The 26,999-nt window shown below is 40.8% G+C and overlaps 1 protein-coding gene across 2 annotated transcripts in view; it reads left to right on the top strand.

Annotated features, from left to right (window-relative positions):
- Nucleotides 1–26,999, top strand: part of KCNMB2 (potassium calcium-activated channel subfamily M regulatory beta subunit 2) — a 330,212-nt gene that overhangs the window by 20,745 nt on the left and 282,468 nt on the right. For both annotated transcript variants that reach the window (XM_087872502.1, XM_034438944.2), the window contains exon 2: nucleotides 12,564–12,608. The gene's annotated coding sequence lies outside the window, so the exon portion shown is untranslated. The remainder of the gene's footprint in view (nucleotides 1–12,563; nucleotides 12,609–26,999) is intronic.

Below are 26,999 nucleotides of genomic sequence, written 5' to 3'. Positions count from 1 at the left end.
CATTCGCAGACCCCCGTACCCCATTTTGGCCAGTAGGATGCTGTAGGACACATTTGTCCCGCCTCCCCACCACCCTCCCAGCCCGCGGAGAACTACAATGCTGATCCAGCCCTCAAAAAAATCCAGTTTGACACCCCTGACTTAGAGAGTATATACAGTAAGTCTAAGTCAATGGTTCTCAACCTGTGGGTCGCGACCCCTTTGGGGGTCAAACGACCCTTTCACAGAGGTCGCCTAAGACCATTGGAAAACACCTATTTTCAATGTTTTTAGAAATAATTTTATGGTTGAGGGTCACCACAACATGAGGAACTGTATTAAAGGGTCATGGCATTAAGAAGGTTGAGAACCACTGGTCTAAGTGCTATTGCTATACAAGCTCCATCTCGTATGTACTTTATAAGGTCCCCATCACCTACCACACACTGAGCTTCTGCAAGGCTCAAGAATTTCGCCAACCTCAACCAACTTGAATACATTCTTGGAAACTATTATGAAGCCACTCAATGGCAGTTCTGACTTGTAGAAACAATTTCTGCAGTAAACCAGTTTGACTCTGCAAAAAGTCCCATGGTTTTGTCTGTCTCTGAAAACCTACAAACTGAGAGAGGCAGATGAAAACTGGTGGTCTGCGGGCAAGTATCTGATGAACAGAGTTTTCACTGGCACTCAAAAGGTTGGAAGGAACATTGTTTCCTAGCTTTCCTACCTTTTTTGTGCTAAAGCTTATTCTTGTGGATGAATATAATCCTTTCCTGTCAGAAGTTTGCATCAATCCTCTTTCTTATTCCCTTAGATCAGAGGTCCCCAAACTTGGCACTTTAAGACTTGTGGACTTCAACTCCCAGAATTCTCCCTCCAGCATAGCAGTGGTGGGTTGCCCCCAGTTCGGACCGGTTCACAAGAATCTGTAGTAAAATCGACAGGAGGCTCCGCCCACTGACCCCGACGTCATCAGGAAGCTTCTGCGCATGTGCAGAAGCACACATGCAAGAATGAAGCAAGTGCGCACGTGCGGCCCGTTGCAAACCAGTAGTAAAGGTAAGTAAACCCCCCCCCTGCAGCATAGCTATGTTGGCTGGAGAATTCTGGGAGTTGGAGTCCACAAGTCTTAAAACTGCCAAGTTTGAAGACCTCTGCCTTAATTTAAAAAAGCACAAGGTTGGAAGCAATTAAGTATCATTACTAATTAAAACAGAAAGGCTTATATTTGCATAAGGACACAATTGTTACTAGGATCAGTAGAACCCCCAACTCCTGTATTACATATTAATATGGTTTCTCGTTGAAGCATCCTAAGTTTCCAAGTTCACCTTTAAGACAGATGACTCAAACCAATCGCTAGTTCTCGGGGGAAGATTTGCCATGCACGCAACTCACTTTCATGCGCGCATCTGTTCCACAGGGATAGAATCAAACTATGACTCACTGCAGTCTGACAAGGAACCCAGCCTGTTCATTACGGACTCTCTATTTGAAAACAGTGGGTGTTCCCCAACTGAGTTCTATGATAAAATGATCTGGGATAGAAATGACCTTCCAAATGTTGTCTAATTACAGTTTTGTTTCCTGTTGATCATGTTGGTCAGAGTTGCTGGTTGGATCAACTACATCTGGAAAGTTGCATGCACATTATCACTCTTGTCTAAGGAAACGTTGGAGCTATTCTGACTGGTCTTTCCGTTTGTTATTTATTCAGAAGATTTCTTTCACATACATTCTAGAACAGGGGTCTCCAACCTTGGCAACTTTAAGACTCGTGGAATTCTGGGAGTTGAAATCCACAAGTCTTAAAGTTGCCAAGGTTGGAGATTCCTGTTCTAAAGATAAAGCTAAAGGTTCCCCTCGTTCCTGACTCTAGGGGGCGGTGCTCATCTCTGTTTCAAAGCCGAAGAGCCAGCGCTGTCCGAAGACATCTCTGTGGTCATGTGGCCGGCATGACTAAATGCCAAAGGTGCACGGAACGCTGTTACCTTCCCACCAAAGGTGGTCCCTATTTTTCTACTTGCATTTTTTTTTATGTGCTTTCGAACTGCTAGATTGGCAGAAGGTGGGACAAATAACAGGAGCTCACCCCGTTACACAGCACTAGGGATTCGAACTGCTGAAATGCTGACCTTTTGACCAACAAGCTCAGCACCTTAGCCACTGAGCCACCACGTCCCTTGTTCTAGAATGTTCTAGAATGATGGAAATACTGGCTGAGTTCACCCAATCAAAAAACCCAAGTAGATTAGTTTGATTAGGGCTAATATAATACAGGTAGTCCTTGACTACCCAACATTGAGCCCAACATTTCTGTTGCTAAGTGAGACAATAGTTAAATGAATTTTGCCCCATTTTATGATCTTCCTTGCCATAGTTATAAAGTGAATCCCTGCAGTTAAGTTAGTAACATATGGTGTTTCCCCGAAAATAAGACCCTGTCTTATATTTTTTGAACCCAAAAACAAGTGCTTGGCCTTATTGCCATGCACTCAAAAGCCCAATTGGGCTTATTATCAGGGAATGTCTTATTTTGGGGGACACAGGGTAGTTGTTAAGTGAATCTGGTTTCCCCCTTGACTTTGCTTGTCAGGAGGTCCCAAATAAGTGATCACCTGATCTCAGAACACTGCAACTATCCTAAATATGAACCAGTTGCCAAGCATCCAAATTTTGATCAAATGCCCAATGGTTGTAAGTGTGAAAAAAAAATCATACCTCTTTCTCCAATGATGTTGTAGCTTTAAGCAGTCGCTAAATGAACTTTTGTAAGTTGAGCACTACATGTATATTGAGTTAGGATATAGGCATGTGTATTCTTGTTCTTGGTTATATACATACAGTATATATCTGCATATATACAAATACAGCAATAACAATATAAAAGGGCCAAGGACAGGGGTGGGTTCTAAAATTTTTTACTACTGGTTCTGTGGGCGTGGCTTATTTTGTGGGCTTGGCATGGTTGGGGTAATGTGACTGGGTGGGCGTGGCCAACTTTTTTTTTTTAACTTTTAAAAGCATTTTTTCTACAACCTTAAGAGGTTGCAAGAAAAAAATGCTTTTAAAAGCCTCTGACGATCAGGCAACTCAGCTGGGATCACCAGAGGCTTTTAAAGGCATTTTTTTTTCTACAACCTCTTCGGCCGAAGGGGTTGTAGAAGAAATGCTTTTAAAAGTTAAAAAAAAAAAAGCCTCTGATGAGATGGGCGGGGTAAGTGAGTAGCGACCGGGACGGGAACCAGTTCAGGGGCATGGCCAGCCAATGTTATTACCGGTTCTCCAAACTACTACAAATTTTTACTACCAGTTCTTGCGAACCGGTGCGAACCAGGAGCAACCCACCACTGGCCGAGAAAGAAAAAAGATAGCAAAATTGCATTTTGAGAAAATCAGAAGTTTTCACCGAAGCACTTGAGTGTTGGCTACATGGAGTAACATTGATAAATCTTTCCATTCCATCAGAAGAGAGGAAGTACATAAGCAGAGAATGAATACTTAATCAGTCCAGTGACAGCACTGTCTCTCCATCATAAAAGAGTAATTTCTTTTGCTTCTTCCCAGGTGCAGTAAATCCTTAGTGTTAGGGTTTTTCCATAGACCGGATTTGTTTTTCCCATGCAAAATTTGTTTTACTGGACAAAATTAAATTCCCAATCCTTACTTTGAAACTTAATGCTAATTCTATGCTTGTTTCTGTTTTCTGACCTCTTTTATTTTCTCTTATTCTATTATTGCTGTTCTTATTTTATCTATAATTTCTAACTCTATGTTCTATTTCTATGTTCCTTTTTTTCCCCCTCATGTTTTATTTGTTTTATTTATATAACATTCAATTTTCATCAAACTGTGTGTGGTCTGGGTACAGTTATGTTTAAATAGTCATAATACACATCTTTGTTGTGATATTCATTACCATAATAGTAATAATATAATAACATAATAACTTAATAACAATAATATTTAACATCATCTTCTTTAACAACTCTCCTCTTTTTATATCTCCTCCTTTCTAACTTCTGTTTCTATTGTCTAGCCATTGATAAAATAGGTCCCATATCAAAAAATATTCAGTTTCTTCTTTATCCTTAATAGTAAGCGTTAGTCTATCCATTTCTGACCATTCTAATATTTTCTTGATTACATTCCCCCCAGACGGAATCTCATTATTTTTCCATTGTTGCGCAAACACAATTCTAGTTGAGGTTAGTATATGCAAGATCAGATATGTAGTCTTTTTATCATATTTTTCTGGTAGAATGCCCAACAAAAATATCTATTATGTTGCTTTGTCATTTTTCCAGCCACGTATATATTTCATCCAGTATTTTTTTGCTTTTGGGCTATTTTTGCTATTTCTACGTTCCTATTCCTATGTTTGTTTGTAGCAGGGTGTTTTCTTGCCTTAACTATTTTTTAGCTCTTTACATCTTTCCTTTCTCCCCAAGTCTTCGTCTTTTGTAGCCAATCTCAGCGTATTTGTACACACACACACAAAAAAAAAACCACCAACAAAACATTGATTTGCAGGCTTGCTTGGATTTTCACATTCTGTTCATGCTCTTTTCCTCCAGCGTCTGTCAGCCGATCTTACAGCAAAAAGAATTGAAGGTTTTTTTCCTTGATGTCTGAACGCTACTGCACTGCCTTGCCTTTGCATTGGAGATTTCAATTTCTCACTTCTATGCCTTTTATTTATACTCACTTTTATTATTTTTTGTAAATAACTCAAGGTAGATAATATACCTAATATTCCTACTTTCTCATATTTTCTCCATGTCAACAACCCTCTGAGGTAGGTTGGGCCGAAAGAGAGTGATTGACTCAAAGTCACCTAGCCAGTTTTCATGTCTAAAATGGGACTAGAACTCACAATCTACTGGTGATTGGCCCAAAGTCACCCAACCGGCTTTAATGCCTAAAGGTGGGACTAGAACATACAGTCTCCTGGTGATTGGCTGAAAGTCATCCATCTGCCTTTCATGCCTAAAGGAGGGACTAGAACTCACAGTCACCTGCTGATTGGTTCAAAGTCACCAGCCAGCTTCAAACCAGTCTTGTTGACTGGATTCCTTTCTTCACATACTAATGCACATGGAATGGAATGGAATGGAATGGAATGGAATGGAATGGAATGGAATAGAATGGAATAGAATAGAATAGAATAGAATAGAATAGAATAGAATAGAATAGAATAGAATAGAATAGAATAGAATTTTACTGGCCAAGTGTGATTGGACACACAAGGAATTTGTCTTGGTGCATACGCTCTCAGTGTACATAAAAGAAAAGATACGTTCATCAAGAATCATAAGGTACAACACCTAATGATAGTCATAGGGTACAAATAAGCAATCAGGAAACAATATCAATATAAATTGTAAGGATACAAGCAACAAAACAAAACATACTAACGCATATGCTTGTTTTCAGGTCTCTTTTTATAAAACTAATTCTCCCATTAAAGGAAAGGTTGGGCTGTTTTAATCTTCCTTCCTAGGTAACATAAAAGTTTGTATTCCAGGAAAGAAAAAACTGCCTGCTAACTCAAGATAATGAGTTTCTCTTTTACATTTTTGTATTGATAAATTCCAAATCTTTTGGCATATAATTCAGACTCAGATCCACATCCTTAAACCATTGTACTCTTCTCAAAACATTATTAGTATTAAACCAAAATTAAATAGTAACAAAAACCTTTATGAATAACTGTCATCTCCCCCATCTACCACTTCTGTCACATTGTAATGAACTTGTTAATTATCCTTTTTCTAAACATTCTCTGAAGTGTCCACTATATAAAAGAAACATCTTTTCTTGAAAGTGCCATTTTGAGTACAAAACAATTATTACTTTTAAAGTCCCTTAGCCATTGATTTGTTAATACAGATCATTCCAACTCTTTATTCCACAGTTCTTGCACATAATTATTATCCGTTTTAACAATACCCTTTAACTGTCTGGAAAAAAAAATCCGTAGATTTAAAACCTTTCAAAACACATTTCAGTGTTAATAGAAATTCATGAGTTTTAAACGTTGCTAATGGATGTGGAACAAATTGCGACATCAAAAGATGTTTTCATTACGCATACTGCCCGTTTTTGCAGTTTTTGACAATTCAGATTCCTCTGGCAATATCTCAAATGCTGAAAAACCTGATTAGCAATAAGCTGGTGCAAAGCACTGATATCTCTATAAACCCGTTAATTAAACAAAATGTCCTTCTATTTTCAAACGGGGGTAATTCCAAAGTGATTCAAGCGTTCTTGCTTTGTACTTCAGTCCTGCAAAACTTTGCCCTCTCTGCATTGCCGCTCTCCATTTCATCCCATCTCAAATCTTTTCAAACTTTTCATCTTTCCATTCAGACAAGAGATTTTGGTGAAAGCATTTGGCCCAGAAAAAAAAAGAAATTGAACACCTGTGTGCATGCTGCCAATTTTATTCTGAATCATAGCAGCTTACAGAAATTTAAAATAGTTCCGGGTACAATGAATTGATATAAAACAAACAAAAAGCATCCACAGCATTATAAAATATTAGCATGTCCGTGGCAAACAGTAGCAATGAAATATTTGCAGTAATATTGTCAGGCGTTATAAGATCATTATATCAAGATACAGCAAACTTACATCTTATCTTAGCTATCAAAGTTCTGTTTTTATTGCTTTCTGGAAAGCAGTTAGTGTGTAGCTGCTCTAATGTATCTAGAGATGCTGTTCTATAACGTTGCCTTGAGAAGTTGTGGGTGCGCCATCACTGGAGGTTTTTAGGAAGAGATTGGACAACCGTTTGTCTGAAATGGTATAGGGCAGTGATGGCTAACCTTTTTGCCGTCGCATGCCAAAAGCGGGTGGAGTGGGAGGGGTCGTGGTTGCGTGTGCCCACATCCATAATTCAATGCGCCCCGCCCTCCCGCGCATGCGCACATGACCCTCCCCTACACTTCCCCCTGCTTTTGGCACGTGATGGCATGGTGGGCCCGGTAGGCCCGTTTTTCCCCCTCCCCAGGCTCCAGAGGCTTTCTAGGAGCCTGGGGAGGGCAAAAACAGCCTTCCCCATCCCCCCAGGGGCCTTCCGGAGGCTGGAAACAGCCAGTTTCCCGACTTCCGGTGGGACCGGAAGGCCTGAAAATCAGTTGGCTGGTGCGCGCATGCGCGCTGGAGCTGAGCTAGGGCAACACTCGCGTGCCCACCAATATGGCTCCGTGTGCCACCTGTGGCATCCGTGCCATAGGTTCGCCATCATGGGTATAGGGTTTCCTACTGGAGCAGGGGATTGGACTAGAAGATCTCCAAAGTCCCTTTCAATCTTGTTAATGTCCCTACTTTTGGGAAGATCTTATCCCCAGAAGTGAGGATATTCTTCCCCTGATTTTTAGGAAGCAAGTTAAAGCTGTGTTATTCCAGTAGGTATGTGAATCCTAGCTTGTCCTGATGATGCCTATATTTATTTTTTGGACTTTATTTGTTGTGTTGTTTGCTGCCCAGAAACCTACAATAGTTGATAGGGGTGATTTATAAGCACAGTAAATAAAGTAAATTGATGCTGTAATTGAAAAATGATGCCTCCAGGCTTAGGACTGCTTATTTTTGCAAAAATGTTGGAATACCAGAAGCTTCACCTATGGTGTCTATTCAGATAGGTCAGTTCTGGTTAAAGGAGGTAGACCTGAAGATAACTTGATGCCAAGCCATGTAGATCAGGAGTGTCAAACTTGATTTCATTGAGGGCCACATCAGGGTTGTGTTTGACCTCAGGGGGCTGGGGTGGGCATGGCCAGGGTGGGCATGGCCAGCTTGACATCACTCCTGTCAGGGGCGCCTGTGGTAGCCCGAGCACTCTGCCCATGAAAACGGACTCCCAAGCTCCATTTTCGGCTGCCACAGCCTCCTGCAACCCTCTGTCAGTGAAAATGGAGCTCAGGAGTCCGTTTTCACTGGCAGAAGCACCGCAGGCTGGTCCTTCACCGTTTCCAGGGCTGCCCCATGGAGGGGTACCTCTTAGCCAGATCTAAGTACCTCGCAGGCCGAATCCAGTCCCTGGGCCTTGAGTTTGACAGCCCTGATGTAGATCTTTTGTAGGTCTGCACTTTGACCTGTTTGGAAGCAGGGGTGGGTTCTAACATTTTTTACTCCCGGTTCTGTGTGCATGGCTTACTTTGTGGGTGTGGCTTGATGGTCATGTGACAATTATTTAGGATTTAGCAGAGGTACTGATCTACCAGGTCTTTAACTGCTTGCAGAGCTGTACCAATCTGTCCATTTATTTTTTGCAGGCACTGATCTACTCATGTATTTTTGCAGGCACTGATCTACTCATGTATTTTTGCAGACACTGGTGTACTCATTTGTTTGCTTTTAACACTGATCAGCTGTAGGGTGGCCCTCTGAAGCCGCGGCAAGAGTTTAAACAGGTTTTTTCCCTCTAGCCATCAGCTGGGACTCAGGAGGCAGCAATAGATTGGGGGTGGGACCAAATAAAAGGTAAGAATAACGCGGGGTGGGGGGGGCATGGGGGTGGGGGGAGGGGGGCAGAACCGGTTCGGTGACATCATATTGTCACTGCTACCGGCTTGGGAAAACCGGGCCAAACCGGGAGGAACCCACCACTGCTTGGAAGCTCATCAGTAATCAATGCAAGACCAATAATCTGCTCCAGGTGGGCAACATCTGCCAACATCTGGGCCACCACATTCAGCACCTATTGTACCTTCCATGTAAATATCAGAGGCAGCCCCATATATATAGCATTGCAGTCAGTGGTGGGTTGCTCCCGTTTCTGTCCGGTTCTTTAGAACCAGTAGTAAAAGCAGCAGGAGATTCCGCCCACCTGCCCAGACATCATAATTGACGATCTGAACATGCACAGAAGCGCATGCACACGCGAACGAAACGAGCACGCATGCGTTCCTGTTGCGAACAGGTAGTAAAGGTAAGTAGAACCCACCCCTGATTGTAGTAATCTATATACAGGGTGATGAGGTACCCTTTCAGGTAAGGCACTATTTCATGATAATCCGATTTTTTCCTGTTATATATAATAAGCATTTACCTAGGAACTCCATATATCCTTTGGAACATACAAGGAGCTCCCAATCGGAATCACAATACCTTTTCCCTTCATTTCTCTGGAATTTCCAAATTAGTGTTAAAAGAGAAATTGAAGAACAAATTGATCTAACCCTTCTTTTTCAGCTTCTCTTTAACTGATGATGACTCTTCCTCTTTCTTCCCCCACACTTTGTCTCCTTGTCTGTATGAAATAGAGTTTGTTCTGTTCCATTGACTATCATTAAGCCTTCATTCACCCATTCTAATTCAATGAAAATTATATATAATGAAAATTAGTGTGTTAGAAATAAACCACCAGAAGCAATACAGATGCAAGCTTCAAATATCCAGCTGCTCTTTCCAAATGCTTTGCAGTTACGTCATGCATTCCTCCCATATAGAAAATCTGTAGGTTTGTGTTAGATAAAACTTCATGCCATCCTTTGAAATCCCATTTGCTTCAGTAAAAGAGCCAAAAAAATCCAAGCCATCATCATCATCTCCTTTTAATGACCCATAATCCCTTGCGGGGTGGAGCCTGGGCAACTGAATGAAGCTGAGTGTTTACTGGCCGGATGCCCTTCCTGCCGCCAATGTGGAGTTATATTCAGCAGATACCTTCTCATCATGCCCAGAGAGAGAAATATCTGCCTCTACCTGGTATTGAACTCACAGTCTCCTAATTGTGAGGCGAGAGCTCCACCTCTAGGCCACCACACTACTCCCAAAAGATCCAAGCCATATTCCCTGGAAAACATACTTTTCATACACAGTGCAACTTAGATATTGCAAAAAGAGCCACTCTTTCATATGTAGTAAGAACCGGCTGTGATCTTCCAAAGTTGGTATTTTGACCTTATATTACAGTCTCGGCACCTTGCTTCTACTTCTCACCATTGGAGGAAGTTGTCTATGGAGATTCTCAATTATTCGGGTCATGGTTGTCCCAAAGGTGCTTTTTTCCAAAAGGTAATTAGTCTTTCATTATTTTTTCAGTCTGAGTAAAAAAAAAATCAAAATGTGAGCGTACCAACAAGTTCCTGATTCAACTGTATACAGGGTTGCCAGGTCTGCTTCCAAAAAATAGCGGACAAGCGGGGGGGGGGGCGGTTTAAGTAGTAAAAAAATAAAAAAAAATTACAATTAAATTATATATTTTCTTACAAACATTTTAACACGTATGAAAATAATCACTTCAAAACTTTACTTAAAATTCAAAACATCAAATATATTATAATAATATGTAAAATATTAAATTACATTTTAATTTCATCATAAAGCTTTTGAATAAAAAAAAGGTCCACTATTTTGTGGGAAAAAAAATAGTGAACATAATGTGAAAAAAGTGGACTGTCCGCTCAAATAGTGGACACCTGGCAACACTAACTGAATATACTTTAAAATTGCAATGGTTCGGATTAGAATCTTTCTCAACCTTTCCTGGAGAAACAAGGAGCTGAAGCCAAGAATTTCTTCATGCAAAATTACAGCTTTGCTTACTAGTCTGGTGGGAAAGACATTTCCATATATGTCGGTGATGGCGAACCTCTGGCATGTGGAGCCATGTCGCCTGGCACACACAGTGTCGCCTGTTCCTCTTCCGGGTTTCTGGCGTGCATGTGCACACGACAATCAGCTGGCATTTGTGCCGGAAATCAGAAGAGCTGGTTTTCCATTTTACGTCGTGGACATGCGCACCGGCCAACTGATTTGGTTTTACAAATAGCACAGCAAAACGTGGCCACCTTCATAGAAACTGATTCAATAAACTTTTGCCCAAAAGAGCACAATCTGAACTGTGCAAATGAGCAGAAACCAAGACGCATGAATGAATTATTAGCCAGTATTGTGCTACAGCAGTAGTAGTGGTGCGGTGCCCTAGAGGTGGAGCTCTCGCCTCACAATCAGGAGGCTGTGAGTTCGATCCTAGGTAGAGGCAGATATTTCTCTCTCTGGGCACAATGAGAATATGCCTGCTGAACAAAACTCCGCACTGGTGACAGGAAGAGCATCCGGCCATTGAACACTCTGCTCACTCCATTCAGTTGCCCAGACTCCACCCCGCAAGGGATTATGGGGTCGTTAAAAGAAGATGATGATTGTGCTGCAGCAGCCAAAAAAGCCAATGCAGTCCTAGGTTGCATCAACAGAGGGATAGATCGTGATCTCAAGAAGTGATAGTACTGCTCTATGCTGTACAAGTGAGGCCACTTGGAATATTGCATCCAGTTCTGGCCATCAAGATACAAAAATGGTGCCAGAAGCCTACAAGGAGGACAATGAAGAACAAGAAATATGATAAGGGATCTACTATGTATGATGAATGGTTTAGGGTTAACCTAGATATGCCTAGCCTAATGCATAGAAGGATTAGGGGTAACATGATAACTGTTTTCCAGCCCTTGAAGGGCTGTCACCGAGAAGAGGGGGATCAACTTATTTTCCAAAGCACCTGTGGGTAGGACAAGAAGCAATGGGTGAAAGCTCATTCAACAAAGATCCAATCTGGAACTAAGGAGAATTTTTCTGATTAATTGATAGAATAGCTTGCATCCTGGAGTTGGGAGTGTTCCATCGTTGGAGGTCTTCAAGAAAAGATTGTCCGGGATGGAATAAGGTCTTCTGCCTTGGGCAGGGGGTTGGACTAGAAGACCTCTGAGCAGCAGTGAAATCCACTTACCTTCGCTACCAGTTTGGGAATGGGAGCACGCTATGTGCACGCCTCTTCTGTGCATGCTCAGTATTGTGATTCGCCGAGGCTTGACAACAGAACGCTGACTAGGGATTGGCTAAGAGGAGTGGCTAAAAACAAGCGGGAGTTCTGACTGTTCTGATTGGGTAGTTAGCTGACAGCTCGGAGTATAAAAGAGCTGTCATCTACAGACAAGCAGTTCTGTTACGTTACTGTTGCTGTTGGTTCCTGTTAATAAATAACGTTAATTCATGCCTCAGTCGCCTCGTCCTTGCTTCAGCTATACAACTTAACACTCAGAACCTTCTGCACATGTGCAGATGGTAAAAAAGGAATGTAATCAGTGGTGGGATTCAGCCAGTTCGCACCACTTCGGGAGAACCGGTTGTTAACTTTCTGAGCAGTTTGGTGAACTGTTTGTTAGAAGAAATCATTACGACAGAGAACCAGTTGTTAAATTACTTGAATCCCACCACTGGATGTAATGATGTCGTGGTGGGTGGGTGGAGCCTCCAGCTTCTGGCGCTACCAGTTCGGCGAGCCAGATAGAACCGGGGGGATTTCACTGCTGCCTCTGAGGTCCTTTCCAGTCCTATGATTCTATGATATTATGATTATTGAAGATATTGAAGAACCATGCTGATCAAAATATCATTATTTAATTATAAGCTTTTTCCTAATTTGGGGCAAACCGCTTCCACTGTTTTTGTAAATCTCCTTTACCTGTGGAAGTTTCGCTCAAGATTTTCTGGATCAAAATCCTTTGGAATCAATGATCACAATCTGAAGAACTAGTCATTTACATATATTATTTGCTGTTTTCTCTCTGCAGAGACACTGAAGAGAGGGAACTTTACCAAACCCTGAATAATGAACTGTAAGTGTAAACAGTCAAGGGATAAAAGCAATACTTTGTTTTTTGTCTGAAGTGTAATACAGCATTGGAGTGACTGACTGCAGGGCATGGAAGATTCAGCTTTTCCTAGAGAAAAGAAACTTTTTCTGGAAAAACTGGAAAAGCGAAAACGTAACTATAGCTGAAAACGTAATAAAGAAAATACTAGACTGCGCCGAAATGGACAGGTTAACAATGAGAATTAAGGACAAAGAGGAATCAGAGTATTATTTAACATGGGACTTATTTTATAAATGGATAGAAAACAGAAGCAGAAGTTAGTAAATTTATAACTAAGAATGATTAATAGAATAGAGTTAAATGTATATATAGATATATTTAAGCATAACATTATAAGCAATATTATTATTATTACTACTATTATTATTATTATTGGATTGTATTTGATTATAGATTAAATTGTATAGAATGACCAGGAGTGGAGAGCATATATACAATGAAAATAGTGGCTATAATTAAGATATATAATATTATGTGTATCCAAAAGAGATTTGATATGGACAGTACACTGTCGTTGCAGAAATGAAAATGTGATGCATAATAAAAGAAAATGTATATATATAAAAAGAATATATATATATAAAAGGAACTTTTTCTGGGAAGGAATGAACTTCCAAGTATATCCCAGAGGTCAGCAGTATATCCATCATCAAGACAGGTAGTCCTTGATTTACAACTATTTGTTTAGTGACGGTTCGAAGTTACAGCGGCACTGGAAAAAACTGACCTATGATCATTTTTCACACTATTGTTGCAGCATCCCTGTGGTCATCTGATCAAAATTTGGACACTTGGCACATATATATGTGCCAAGTGTCCAATATATATATATATACATATATTCATAGCAATAGCAATACTGCTCCATATTGCTTTACAGCCCTTTCTAAGTGGTTTACAGGGTCAGCATATTGCCCCCAACAATCTGGTTCCTCATTTTACTGACCTCAGAAGGATGGAAGGCTGAGTCAACCTTGGTCAGGATCGAACTTTTGGCAGTTGGCAGAGTTGGCCCTGCAATGCTGCATTCTAACCACTGCGTCACCACGGCTTGTATGATGGTTGCAGTATCCCTGGGTCATGTAAATTGCGACCTTCTGACAAGCAAAGTCAGTTGAGTTAGTAAAAGAACTAATAACTCTGTTATTAAGAACTGCAGTATTCACTTAACTGGAGCAAAAAAAATGGGGCAAAAGTCACTTAACAACTATCTTGTTTAGCAACAATATTTTGGGCAAAGTTGTGATCGTAAATCAAGGACTATTTGTACTTCCTCATGACACTCACAATCTCCCATATTAAAATTAAATGTATTTTTACAATATTAAAAATAATTAGCCTTTAGCAAGTAATGCTTGGATCTCATACGTGCTAAGGTTAGATTAGTAAAATCTCATAAAATGCAAGGGTCATGTGTTATTTTTAGTGACTGGTTGCCAAACCCTGGTATATCCTATCATATAAACTGATGTCATGTTTATGCTTCTTTAATTGCTATGGTTGCCTTGCTATAATTTGTGCTTTTTAAAAAGAACTTGTATGATTTTCTATCAGAAATCTCTATTCGTCTCCCAGAATTATGATCCAAAAATAATTTGTGTGGTCAAGATATGCAAAAGCTTATATTCAAATCTCATCCACCTAATCTTCATAAATGGATATTTGTATATAAGGTAACTGTCCTTGCCTTTGGGAAGTCCTACCTGTGTGGCATCCATTTATAAAGAGAGCTACCATTTGTAAATAACACTTACAAAATGTGGAACTCTGGTGGCTCAGCAGACTAAAGCACTGTTATTAACATCCACTTACATCCGCTGCCTGCAATTACTGCAAGTTCAAATCTCACCAGGCTCAAGGTTGACTCAGCCTTCCATCCTTTCTAAGGTAGGTAAAATGAGGACCCAGATTATGGGGGCAATAAACTGACTTTGTATAAATATATACAAAAGTATGAAGGCTATTGCTTAACGCATTGTAAGCCGCCCTGAGTCTCCGGAGAAGGGCGGCATATAAATCAAATTAAAAAAATAATAATAATCACACAAGTTATTTTTGGATTGTCCATCTTTAAGGAATCCATAATAAGTCTTAGTAGGTAATAGGTTCTGTTTTGAAGGGTCCTTGGTCCGCTCCGGGCATGGTTGTTTTCTTGCAGATATTTCGTTACCCAAACTCATGTTATAACTTGTGTTGGAAGGAAAATCCATCTGGTTCAGTGTTGTGGCCTGCCAGCGGCCAGCAGAGCTGGCAACAGATTCGGACAGTGAGGAGGTTGGGGAGGAACGTGGGCCAGTCCTGGAGTCTGGGGAAGGCTCAGATGAGGGCTCTAAGTCAGAGGCAGAGAGGGGGCCAAGGCCATCTGGTAGTTCTTTGCTGCCTCTGGAGTCTCCGGAGTCTGATATCAATGAGGCAGAACAATAGCGGGAGCCTGTTCCCAGTGTGCGCATGCACAGAGATGCCAGAAGACAGGAACAATTAAAAAAACAGGGTCGACTTGGGAGTAAGGCTTGAGATGATTGGCCCCTCCCATAAGACATAAAAGAGAAGCAAACGGGACATGAGCTTTTGCAGGAAGCAATTGGTTCATCTGATTAGTAAAAGCTTTGGGAAAGTTCTGTTTGACTCTGTGCTAAGTTTGGCCTTGCCCTGCGTGTGACAATTAGTTCTCTGGCAGCATTCCAAGGGAGATAAGGTGGGTGTTTGTAAACACTTCCCTGAAAGACTGTTTGAGAAGCCTTTCCGACTGGGAATGACAATAATTCACAGCCGTATGACTAAGGACTAAGATTGTGCTGTATGCCTGCTAAGGAAGCCTAGGTCAGTTCCAAGCTGGGAGAAAGACGCTGGAAATAAAATGGAGGCTGGAGGCTGATTGGAAAGAAAGATTCTGTTTATTGGTAAAAAGAACCTCCAGGATTTGTGGTTCTGGGGCAGCTGACAAAATGGAGTTTAGAGTGGGTGGGTCTTTATATCTTCTGGATTCCTATGGGGTCATGTAGAAGTCATGGCTGGCTCTATAGGCAAAAGGGGAAATGCAAATCCTAGGGGTTTGTCTAAGCTAATTTTGTCAACCTTTTGTTTGTTGCTTATCTGAGTTTCTGTCTTGACCTAGTCTTTCTGAATGGATTACCAAATCTGCATTTCTAAAAGCTGGCCTCCTCAGTTTCTGCTTGGAGCAGGGAATCTGGGACTGATTTTTGCCTCCCTTAAGGTGTTTTTTTTTCAATTTCTCCTTTAGGGAAAATATTCTATCCTGCCTTTTTGTTGTTGTTGTTAGTTGTGAAGTCATGTCCGATCCATCGCGACTCCATGGACAACGTTCCTCCAGGCCATCCTCTGGAGTCCATTTAAGCTCACGCCGATTGCTTCAGTGACTCCATCCAGCCACCTCATTCTCTGTCGTCCCCTTCTTCTTTTGCCGTCAATCGTTCCCAACATTAGGCTTTTCTCCAGTGAGTCCTTCCTTCTCATTTAGTGGCCAAAATATTTCAGTTTCATCTCAATTCCTGGCAAATAGATGGGGAAGAAATGGAGGTCGTGACAGATTTTATTTTCCTGGGCTCCAAGATCACCACACATGGGGACTACAGCCAAGATATTAAAAGACGCTTGCTCCTGGGGAGGAAAGCTATGGCAAATCTAGACAGCATTCTAAAAAGCAGAGACATCACCCTGCCAATAAAAGTACGTATAGTCAAGGCTATGCTTTTCCCAGTTGCAATGTATGGCTGTGAAAGTTGGACCATAAGGAAGGCTGAGCGCCAAAGAATTGAGGCCTTTGAACTCTGGTGCTGGAGAAGACTCCTGCGAGTCCCTTGGACTGCAAAGTGATCAAACCGGTCAGTCCTAGAGGAGATCAATCAACCCTGACTGCTCTTTAGAAGGCCAGATCCTGCCTTTTTAATATCCCCCAAAATATTTTATTCTTCTGGGGAGGTGGGGGGGGGCTTCCCACACTTGTTTGGGTTTTGAAACATCTGCGAAGAAACAACCAAGTTCAGAGAGCACCAAGGATCCCTCATTTCAACTCTGAGCTACAGAGATTCTCTTTTATGGGCAGCTGCTGTTTTATAGGCTGAAAGTCTGCTGAGGGCAGTATCTGGGAGAGGTGTAAAAGGCCAATTAACCCTCTACAATTCTGGCAGAGAGGTGATAACTTTATTGGCTTGATGCAAATAGGTTGAAGAAAGTTGCTTAAGCATGCATGGGGATTCTTATCTCTTATGACTTTGCTGGCCTTGCCTGTTGTAAATTTGTAGGGAAGAAAAGACTGGGAAGAAAAGGGAAGTAATTCAGCAGTTCTCTTATCTGATCTGGCTTTGCTGGGATAGGATTTCCAAAGAAGTCGGAGAACAGGCCTTTGCATAACAAGCAGGGTACTTAACTTAATTAGCCTGTTAGATTGATTAGCAAAAGCCAGGCAAAGTTGAACTTGCAAGCAGCTGAACAAGCAAACAAAAAGAAAGGAAAGCTAAACAAAACACCTACCTCTAAGACCACTTAGAGAGCCATATAAATGATCAAAGTATTTTTGCTTTAAATAAATCTTTTGAAGGTATCCAGTTAAGAAAGCAGTTGATATTTGCAGTCCAAGTTTGCCTCTGCAGTCACATCAATCTATACATTCTTTTCAGAAATCTGTATGAAAATATGTTACGTGTTTTTTTCATTTAAAATATACTGGGGACTTCTTCGTGTGTGTTTTTTTTTTTTTTTTTAGGGTAGAAAATTCCATTGTGTGATTTGAAAAGGTGAAGGCGGAAGGACAATTGCCTCTTGATTGAATGTATGATATTAGGAAATGCAAGTTAAGGGTATTAAATGCAATGTCTCCCTCTTTGAAAAGAGCCAAGTCCTGTTAGAAGAAATATCCTTCTGGGTTCAGCTCCAAGTGGGGAAAAAGATACTGGAAACATGAGACTGCTTGGAAAGATGGTTTAATGGTGGACAGGATCACATGGTTTGAGTTCCTGAACAGAAAAGGGCCGAGATGCAGCGAGTCCCCGGGTTTTATGCCCTCTCTGGCTTTGAACTTCCTGGGCCCCCGAAAGAGTATTCTGATTGGTTGTCAGACTCCCAGGGGGTGGGGGTCTTAGCTAGCCTTGCTGGCTGATGTGTTGGAATTTCATGCATTTTTTATGCCTTTCTCTACTTTGGACTTTTTAAAAAATTGATGAAAAAGAAGTATCTTGTTTTATAAAGAAATGAATGTACTTTCTTCAAACTTTCACAGGACAGATCTTTAAGAGGGGAAAGAGCCATTAATGAGATTTCACTGTTTTTTTTAAAAAAAAATAGTGTTCTTAATTTTCAGAAGTTGTTTTTCCAACACAATATGGAAGAGCAGCATTGACAGAAAGAATTTCCCTAGTGGTTAAAGGTAGGCAGCAGTGGTGGGTTTCAAATTTTTTTACTATCGGTTCTGTGGATGTGGCTTGGTGGGCGTAGCATGGCTTGGTGGCCATGGCAGGAGAAGGATACTGTAAAATCTCCATTCCCACCCCACTCCAGGGGAAGGTTAATGCAAAATCCCCATTTCCTCCCGATCAGCTGGGACTCGGGAGGCAGAGAATAGATGAAGGAGAGACCAGTCAGAGGTGGTATTTACCGGTTCTCCGAACTACTCAAAATTTCCACTACCGGTTCTCCAGAAGTGGTCAGAGGGACATCTGAGCTTTTGAGAAAGGACTATATTTTTAAGTTAAAAAGGTTACAAAGGTCTTTTAAAAATAACAGTGATTGTTGTTGTTTTATCAGTGTCTTATCTTCCCCAACATATATCCTTAAAGTACTACAAATCCCAAATTATTGCCTGTTATCTCTATGATCAAAATGATAGCTATTCCTGAGATCACTTACAAAATTGGGTGATCTTTAAATCAATCAAGTGGTCTCTTTTGGAATAAAGCCTTGATTTGGACTTCCAGTGATCATTTTTTAAAAAAATGACACAAAGACCACAAGGTTAACCCCTGGGATGGTTACATATTGCTTCACTACAATGCTCAATCTGATTATTTTTGCATGATTATCTTTCTCTGTCTTTAAAACCGTGCTTTCCCTTATCTATTTAGCACAATGCTTGCAGAAAGAAACTCAGCTCTGCTCAGGCTAGTGCTATGATTTAAGTGACTTTAAAATGTAAAAGTGCAGATGCTGCACTTCTTTCTGGAACATAAAATTGTTCAGAAATGTAGAAGTAGTTGTAAATTTGGGACAGCCAGGGTTGGGGGCAGAGGAGAAATTTAGTTGGGTGTTTTCACATCTGGGGCAGATCACCATTAATCTTAGATTTTAAGATGGCCTATCGCCCCACTCCTGTTTACAACACAGTCCTTTTGAGCAGTTGCAAGAAGAGTTCCATATCCTTTTGAACCCTGATTTAGATGTCTTTGAGGATATCTATAAACCTCTCAAGTGCCCTCAACAACTTGTTGGAAGAAATATCCTTCTGGGTTCAGTTCCAAGGCGGGAGAAAGACACTAGGAAACATGGTGGCTGATTGGAAGGATGGTTTTTAATGGTGGACAGGACCACATGGTTTGAGGTCCTGAGCAAAAAGCCACATGGCTGAGAGTGAGAGAGAGATTTATACCCTCAGTTGGGATTTGAATTTAAGCTTGTATTCTGATTGGTTGTCAGTCTCCTATGAGACCATGCAGGGGTAACTTTGTAGGTTGTTTTTTGTGAGTCCCAAGCTTGGTTGAGCCTTGTTGGGCAATTCCTACTATGGCTCTGCCTGAAGGAGGTAGATCTTTGTTATGTAGAATAGACTGGCCCAGGCCGTAATGGCCCATTGACAAAGATGGAAGGGGGCTGAGTTTCTGCCTCCCTTTTAGGGAAAATATTCTGCCCTTTTAATATTTCTTAAAATATCTCATTTTCCTAGGAGTGGGGTAGGTGTTAACTTCCTACAAACTCTTAGAGAGCTAACGACAAGATGACTGCAAAGAATATAAACCATTCAATTCCCCAGTCAGAATTGAAGAAGCTTCTGGTATTTCACCTTTTCAAGGAGAAAAAAAAACCAAGTCCAGTTGCCTTTGGGAAAAACACTTTTGAGTATTGCACCAGGGTTGATGTATGGTTGAATTATGGATGGACAACCTGAACCACAGGAGCCATCTTCAGCTGCAGAGCCATGGGCAGCCCCATCCTCTTTTCTCAATGACCCCTGTGCCATATGGGGCAGAACAATAAGTAACCTGTTACCAAAAGCAGGTCAGCAGCCAAATCTTGGGCTGATTTGCTCAACAGTCTACAATGGATCACTGGGAGAAAGGAGAAAAACTTGTAGTCTCTTTCTTCTACCCAATGACCTTACTCAAGATTGCAAGGGGGAGTGGGACAAATATTTGTGAGAACTTGCGTTTTCCCAAATGAAAGCAACTGTGCGCATAGAATGTTGACCTTGATCTTCCAAATGATCACGTTAGTTGCAAAACAAGTCCTTCAGAAGAAGTCCTTCGGGATAATCACCAATCTTTATCTTCTTTGCCAAAGGCCTTACTTGGCAAAGCCCCATGAAGTTCAGAAACAAACAAGAGATGCCAACTGGACTTCCGGTTTGCTGCTTGTTCCCGCTGGACGCTCCTCCGGGATCGTCGAACCCACTGCCTGTAAGAGCCGCCTTTTTCAGCGGAATGGCGGCTCGAAAAAACTCCGTTTCCATTAGGAAACGGAGATAGAGCCGGCTGGGGTGGGTAGAGTCCTCTGCCTAATCCCAAAAGTTTTTTATTTACTTTTGGGAGGGAGCGGAAGAGACTCCCCGTATCCCCAGCCGATGCTCCGGGCTCTGGGAAATCTCTGCTACACGCAGAGCTAGGGGGCAAAAGCAAGCCTGTAAATCTGTCAAATAAATTAATTAAAGAAGATATGAGCTGGACCTCTGATCCTGAAGCGCAAGTATTCTTTTTATTCTATTTTGCCTAAGAAGTGAAGTGAAGGGAAAAAAGTTTTTTTTAAAAAATGGCGATTGCTGCTGCGGCTTGAAGAGAGGCTGAAAGGGAAACTCCTTCCGTTTTCAATTACAAAGTAGCGGAATGAATACTTTTGGCTGTAACTGAAGGCAAAATCTCACTCTCACTTCTGTTTTTTTTTCTTTTCTTTTTTTTTCTCTCTTTGAGGATCTGATATTGATCTTGGTTGGAAAAAAAGTTTTTTTTCTCTCTTTTCCAGTAAATTTTGTCTGCGTGGAAAAATGGCACTGAGACTTATAAAACTAGACAAACAGGCAGTGGGGGGGGATTCCCCCATTAATAAATTACATCAACAAGTTTTAACTCTCCAGTCTCAGAAACCTGACTTTAATATAATAGAATTTCTTCTTGAGGAGATTGTAAGAAGGGATGAGATTGTGAATCAGCAACTTGAAAAATTTAAGTTGGAAATCAAAGAAATTGGTGAATTGGTGAAATCTAAGTTTGGCTTTTTGGATCGAAAGATTTTAAAAGTAGCTAATGGCTTAGCAGACTTTATGACTCAGTTGGAAGCAAATACTAACTCTAAAATGAAAGAAACTGAGGAGAATTTGGATGACAAGATCCAAAAAATTAAAAAGGATTTGGCAAACATTCAGGATAATAGTTCAGAAGACAAACTTAAAATGGAGGCTGATCAAAAGACTGTTAATGAAGAAAATGTACAACAGAGGATTGAAAGAGAAGTTTTAATGATCCAATACAATTTTACAGAATATGCAATTAGACTGAGAGGTTTGCAGGAAGATGACAGAGATTTAAGGAAGATATCTTCTGAAATTCTGGCTGGGATTTTAAAGGTTCAACCTGATGAAGTGTTTTGCAGGATTGACAGAATTTATAGAATAAACTCCTGGTTGGCAAAACAAAGGCAATTGCCTAGAGATGTGGTGATTTATTTTACAGACAAAGAAATTAGAAATAATATTGTCCAGAATTCTTATGATTCTGCTTTGCAATTTCGTGGAAGGAAGATCTGGATTTTTAAGGAACTCCCGCCCAAGATGTTAATGGAGAGGAAGAAATTTGGTTTTCTAGTGAATGAGTTAAAAAAAAGGAATATTCTATTTAGGTGGGACGTCCCAGTTGGTTTAATATTGAGACACCAAGGAGTAAGATACCAACTGAATACTGTCGAAAAAGCGGAAGAATTTTATCAAAAATTTTTAAAAATAAATCTAACATCTTTAGGCATAACACAGGACAAGCAAAAGGAGTTGGAAATAAAGGGAAAACATCAAATTACAGAGGCTGTGGTAGATAAACTGTCTTTGGACTCCTTGGATACCCCAGCTGGACTGTCTATAAATTTGAGAGCAGTGTCATCTGATTCTAATGTGATGAACTATCAACTTACAGACAAGTGCGTAAATCACCCAGTTGATATACAAGTGATGGAAAAGACATATGAGATAATAAAACAAAACCAACAAGATCAATTTACAAAGCAGAATGACAACCGATCAGCTGATATACAACTTGTAGGAAGGAAATCTGGATGGAAATGCAACCCGCAAAAGAAAAAGAAAAGAAACAGATCTCGTAGAAATAGTAGTTTCTAAACCAAGCAACAGTGAAGCCAGGGATTTTAAAAAAAAATAAATGAATATGTGAAAAGATATTGGAGGCGAATTATCGTTTAATACTATCTTGAGGAAAGTGGCAGATCTCTGCAATGCCGTGATTTTGGGATGTGGAAAGAGCCTTACATTGTTGGATTTGAACTATCTATTTTGGATTTCCTTTACCGATAAATATATTATATCTATTTTGAGTTACAAGGCAAGAGAGTCATGCTGGGGCATGCAGAAGATCTGGCTGTTACCCACTAAGATGATGGGGATTTATAATCCTGATGAAAACCACAATTACAACTATATGGAATATAATTATAATGTCACTCGGGTGGTTGTTTTTACTTTTATATATACATGAGGATATTCATTATTGATGGGGGCAGAAGATGACTGAAGATTTTGAATAAACTGTTGCACCAGGATGCTATGTTACCCTATTATGGATGACGGATTTAACAATCTAGTGGAAAGACATCAAAGAAGATACTAAATGAATTATAAATTTAAAGTTATTGTCTTTTCTCTTTTTATAAAATGGAATGTATATATAGACATATGTATATTTCAGCAGAGTGGGCAGTGGATTATATTTAGAATTGTAGTGCATGGTAATCCTGCAGGAAACTGGGTTGAAATAGGCTAGTTTAGTGATTGATTAGTTTGAGAAAAAGGATTTTTAAGTCATATATTTTGGGGAGTGGAAGAATTGGATAGAACTGAATAAATTTGGAGAAGGCTGCTTTGAAATGTTAAATTAATATATATAAAAGTAAAAGTTATGTTGTTGTAATAATAATAATATTTTATAAGTTTGGGGGAGGAGAAAAAGGGTAGATTGTAAAAAGCGGAGAAAAGCGGAGTTATAAGAATACTATGCTAAGGGTCAGTACTTTGAGGAGTGAGTAAGGGCATGGTAAAATATTATGTAATTAATTATGAATTAGCTTATTGTTGTGAAGAAGAAGTCACAGGGGGGGATGGGTGGTGAGGGCGGGTTGGGGAAGAAGGGAGGAAAAGGGGGAAAAACTTGTATTTGAAAAACTTTTTCAATAAAAAAAAAAAAGAGATGCCAACTGGAAACAGAGTTAGCAACGTTGCTTTTCTGCAAAAGGCCCAAGTGCCTTTGTTTCTCTTTTAAGCCCTATGGGAGGGGCCAATCATCTCCTGGCCTTACTCCCGAGTTATCCCTTTTGCTTTAGCTGCTCATGCCTCCTGGCAGCTCTGCACATGCATGCACTAGGAACAAGCTCCTCCTGTTCCTCTGCCTCTCTGCTGTCCGACTCTGGAGGTTCTGAAGTTCGCACATCGCTCCCAGATGGCCCTGGCCCCATCTCTGCCTCCGATGCAGAGCCGTCGTCCGGGCCTTCTCCAGACTCCAGGACTGGCCCATGTTCCTCCCCAGCCTCCTCACTGTCTGACTCCGCTGCCAGCTCCACAGGCTGCTGGCGGACTACAACAGATTCAGAGGTTCCTGATCCTGAAAAAAAAAAAAACAGTTATTTTAAGTATCCATTAAGATTAAAGAGTGAATGGCTTAAAGCAAGCCTTTCTTCAGAAGCCTGAAGGATGTTGAACTCCTTTAATTCATGAATAGCAGAGGATGTCTAAAACAGCTCTAATTCCTGCCTCTCTGAAACGCGTCCTGTTTAAGACTTGTAAAATGCTCCCCAAATCTTTCACAAATATAAGGGCTGCAGATTTATGAAACATCCTTCATTGGCAGTCCGTATTAATCTGCTCTATAACTCTGCAGCCTGTCTTAGTTTGCACTGTACGGGGAGCCAAGGTGGAATGACCTATTATATCCAGAACTTGCTCATCCATGGGCCAATGGTTTCCAGTTCTCATTTCACAGCGCCTGATGCCTTGGGAGCAGATGTCTGTTGCCAATGAAGCTGAACTGAAATTTCCACCTACCGCTAAGTTAAGTCAGCACAGCTGCCAGGAGCTCTTTTCTATTCCTATTTTTCCAGGTTTGTTTAGGTGTTGTCATTGTGAAGTCAAGTCCGGGTGTAAAGTAGACTGAAAGCAGCAAACCAAAAGAAGGGTCATTTTTATCCCACTCGGTGGACATGTATAAAAGCTAGAAAACTTTGGGTTCAAATACATTAGCACCCACCCCTTTGCTAGGAAAATGAAATATTTTAGTAAATATTAAAAGGGCAGAATATTTCCCCTAAAAGGGAGGCAGAAACTCAGCCCCCCACACCTTTGTCAGTGGGCCATTAAGGCCTGGGCCAGTCATACATAACAACATAACAAAGATCTACCTCCTTCAGGCAGAGTCATACGGTGCATAGGTGCACCAGCATGCCTACTGTCCCTATCTTAATATTCCTTTTTTACTTATTCTTTTCATGTTTTCAAATTATGTTTGTACTTTTACCTGTTATCTTATATATGCTTGACAAATAAACTTATGATTATGATTATAATAGGAATCCCAAAGCCTTTTCATTACATCATCACCCAGCAAGGCTCAACCAAGCCTAGGACACACAGCCTACAAAGTTACCCCTGCATGGCCCCATGGGAGTCTGACAACCAATCAGAATACAAGCTCAAATTCAAAGCCCAACGGAGGGGATAAAACCCAGGCACTCTCAGCATCTCTGCCTCTTTTTTGTCCAGGGATCTCAAGCCATGTGATCCTGTTCATCAATAAACTTTCTTTCCAAGCAACTTCCATGAATCCAGTGTCTTTTCCCCCCACTTGGAACTGAACCCAGAAGGATATTTCTTCCAACATACATAAAGTGATTCAGAGGATGTTCAGTTTCAACTTTCTCATATTTTAAAGGTTAACCTTCAGTTGAAATCAGAACTTTTCCTCCTGGGATGGGCAGATAAAAGAGTTTGAAAAGAGTCATGGAGCACTGTTTTTATATATGATGATGGCAGTGTGATTATTGTTTGCGCAAAAATGGAAAGATGTGGCAATGCCTTCAGTAGAAGAATGATTGGTGAAGATGACAGAACTTGCTGAAATGGCTAAATTGACTTGTTTGATTAGAGAAAATGCAATATCTACATTTATTGGTGACTGGAAACCCCTTATGAACTTTTTGCATAAAAAAATGAACTCATGATTTATAGTTTTGATAAATAGACTGGATAGATTATAGAAAGAAGAGAGTAATGATGTAACTTTAGAGAGAGAGGATAAAATATAATTATACTTATAAAATATGTGAAGATCAGAAATCAATGTCAGGGTTCCAAGTAATGCCCCCAACAGAAATAAAACTCCAAGGCAGGCAGTTCCTCAAAGTTCCATTTTATTAGAGAAGTCATATTGGCACATCTAGGAAAACCTGAATCTGAAAGGCCCCCAGGTTTTCCCCATCCAAAGGAAAGTCCAAGTTCCTTCCCCTGCACCCACATGTCCATCACATGGCCCAATCAGATCACCGTCCCAACTGGAGTTGTTTCCCAGTCACACCTCTCCAGGTGCAGGCTGAACGTCCTTGACTCCCAGGGAAAAGAATGTTGTTATGGCTATACATCTCACCCTGCCTCCGTCCCCCTCACGTTTCCCACAGCATGCCCATCCACGAAGTGTGGCAGCCCTGAAGATCCAAGATAAAAGATAGCCTCCAGGGCTGACAACCACTTTGTATCTTTCTTTATATTTGTTCTGTTCCTGTCTCACACACGCACACCAGCAGTCGACCAAGAGTTAAAATAAACCAGCAGACAAGAATTTCCTTTGATAACAGAATTGGCAGCAAACCAGTGGCTGCTTGCCAAAAGTTTTTACTTACAAAGGGAGGTTTATCTACTCTGAAAGCATCAAAGTAAAGAATAGTCCACAAAAGCCAAAGAATAGTCAAGTCAAGTCCAGTCCAAGAATCAATCCAAGCAGAGCATATAACAAAGTTCCAGAAATATTAGTGTATAGAATATATTAATAAAAATTATATATATAAAAGTTCCAGAAATGCAGAATGACTTGCTAGCTTTCAGTTTTGTCTGTCACAAAGCCTGAATGGCCACCACACCCCCTTTTATCCCCTGTGGAGTATGGTCCAGTGACTCAGCTTAATCTCTGGCATGCCTCTTCTCTGCTGCGCGTGCTTGTCTTTCCGACGCTGTCGGGGATCCAGCCAAGACTTATCTCGGTCGCTGTCTAACTGCGGCTGCTCGGAAGTGCCTGGCTCCTGGCCTATCTCTTCTCCTTCGGAAGATACCTGAGGCATTGCCAGAGAGGAGAGTCCTGGAGAGGGAGGCTTTGCCAACTCCTCTCCTTCACTTTCGGAGTCTTCTCCCTCCAATAAGACGGGCTCGGGGGTCGGAGTCACAACAATATTCTATTCTACCTTTACTTTTTCTTTTGTCACTTTAACTTTCTCTCTCTCTCTCTCTCTCTCTCTCTCTCCTCTTTCATTCTATTTTTATTTGTAGCAGTTCTTACCACTGTTAAAACTTTCAATAAAAATATATTAAAACAGAAATTAAACTGGACCATATTTGAATATGGGAACTGGGAAGTCTTTTATATTTTTTTTAAGATGAAAACCAACCAGGTGACTAAGTAGTTGCCAAGATGAAATAGAATATTCTTTTTCACCTTAAGTTGTGTGCGTGTGTGTGTCAGTTGTTTGGGAGGCAGCCAATGAGACATCCTTGCTACATCTCTTGATGGAATCGTGAGGCTACAAATCTATATTTATTTGCAATATTTATCAGAGAGCAAATGTACCTTTTACTTTATTTTACCCTGTTTCCCCGAAAATAAGACCTCCCCGGATAATAAGCCCAATTGGGCTTTTGAGCGTATGCGCTAAAATAAG

This window comes from Pantherophis guttatus, chromosome 6, assembly GCF_059756535.1.
Source record: "Pantherophis guttatus breed Tessera chromosome 6, ASM5975653v1, whole genome shotgun sequence".
NCBI classification, from domain to species: Eukaryota; Metazoa; Chordata; class Lepidosauria; order Squamata; family Colubridae; genus Pantherophis; species Pantherophis guttatus.
This window is presented reverse-complemented; position numbering and strand designations above follow the sequence as displayed.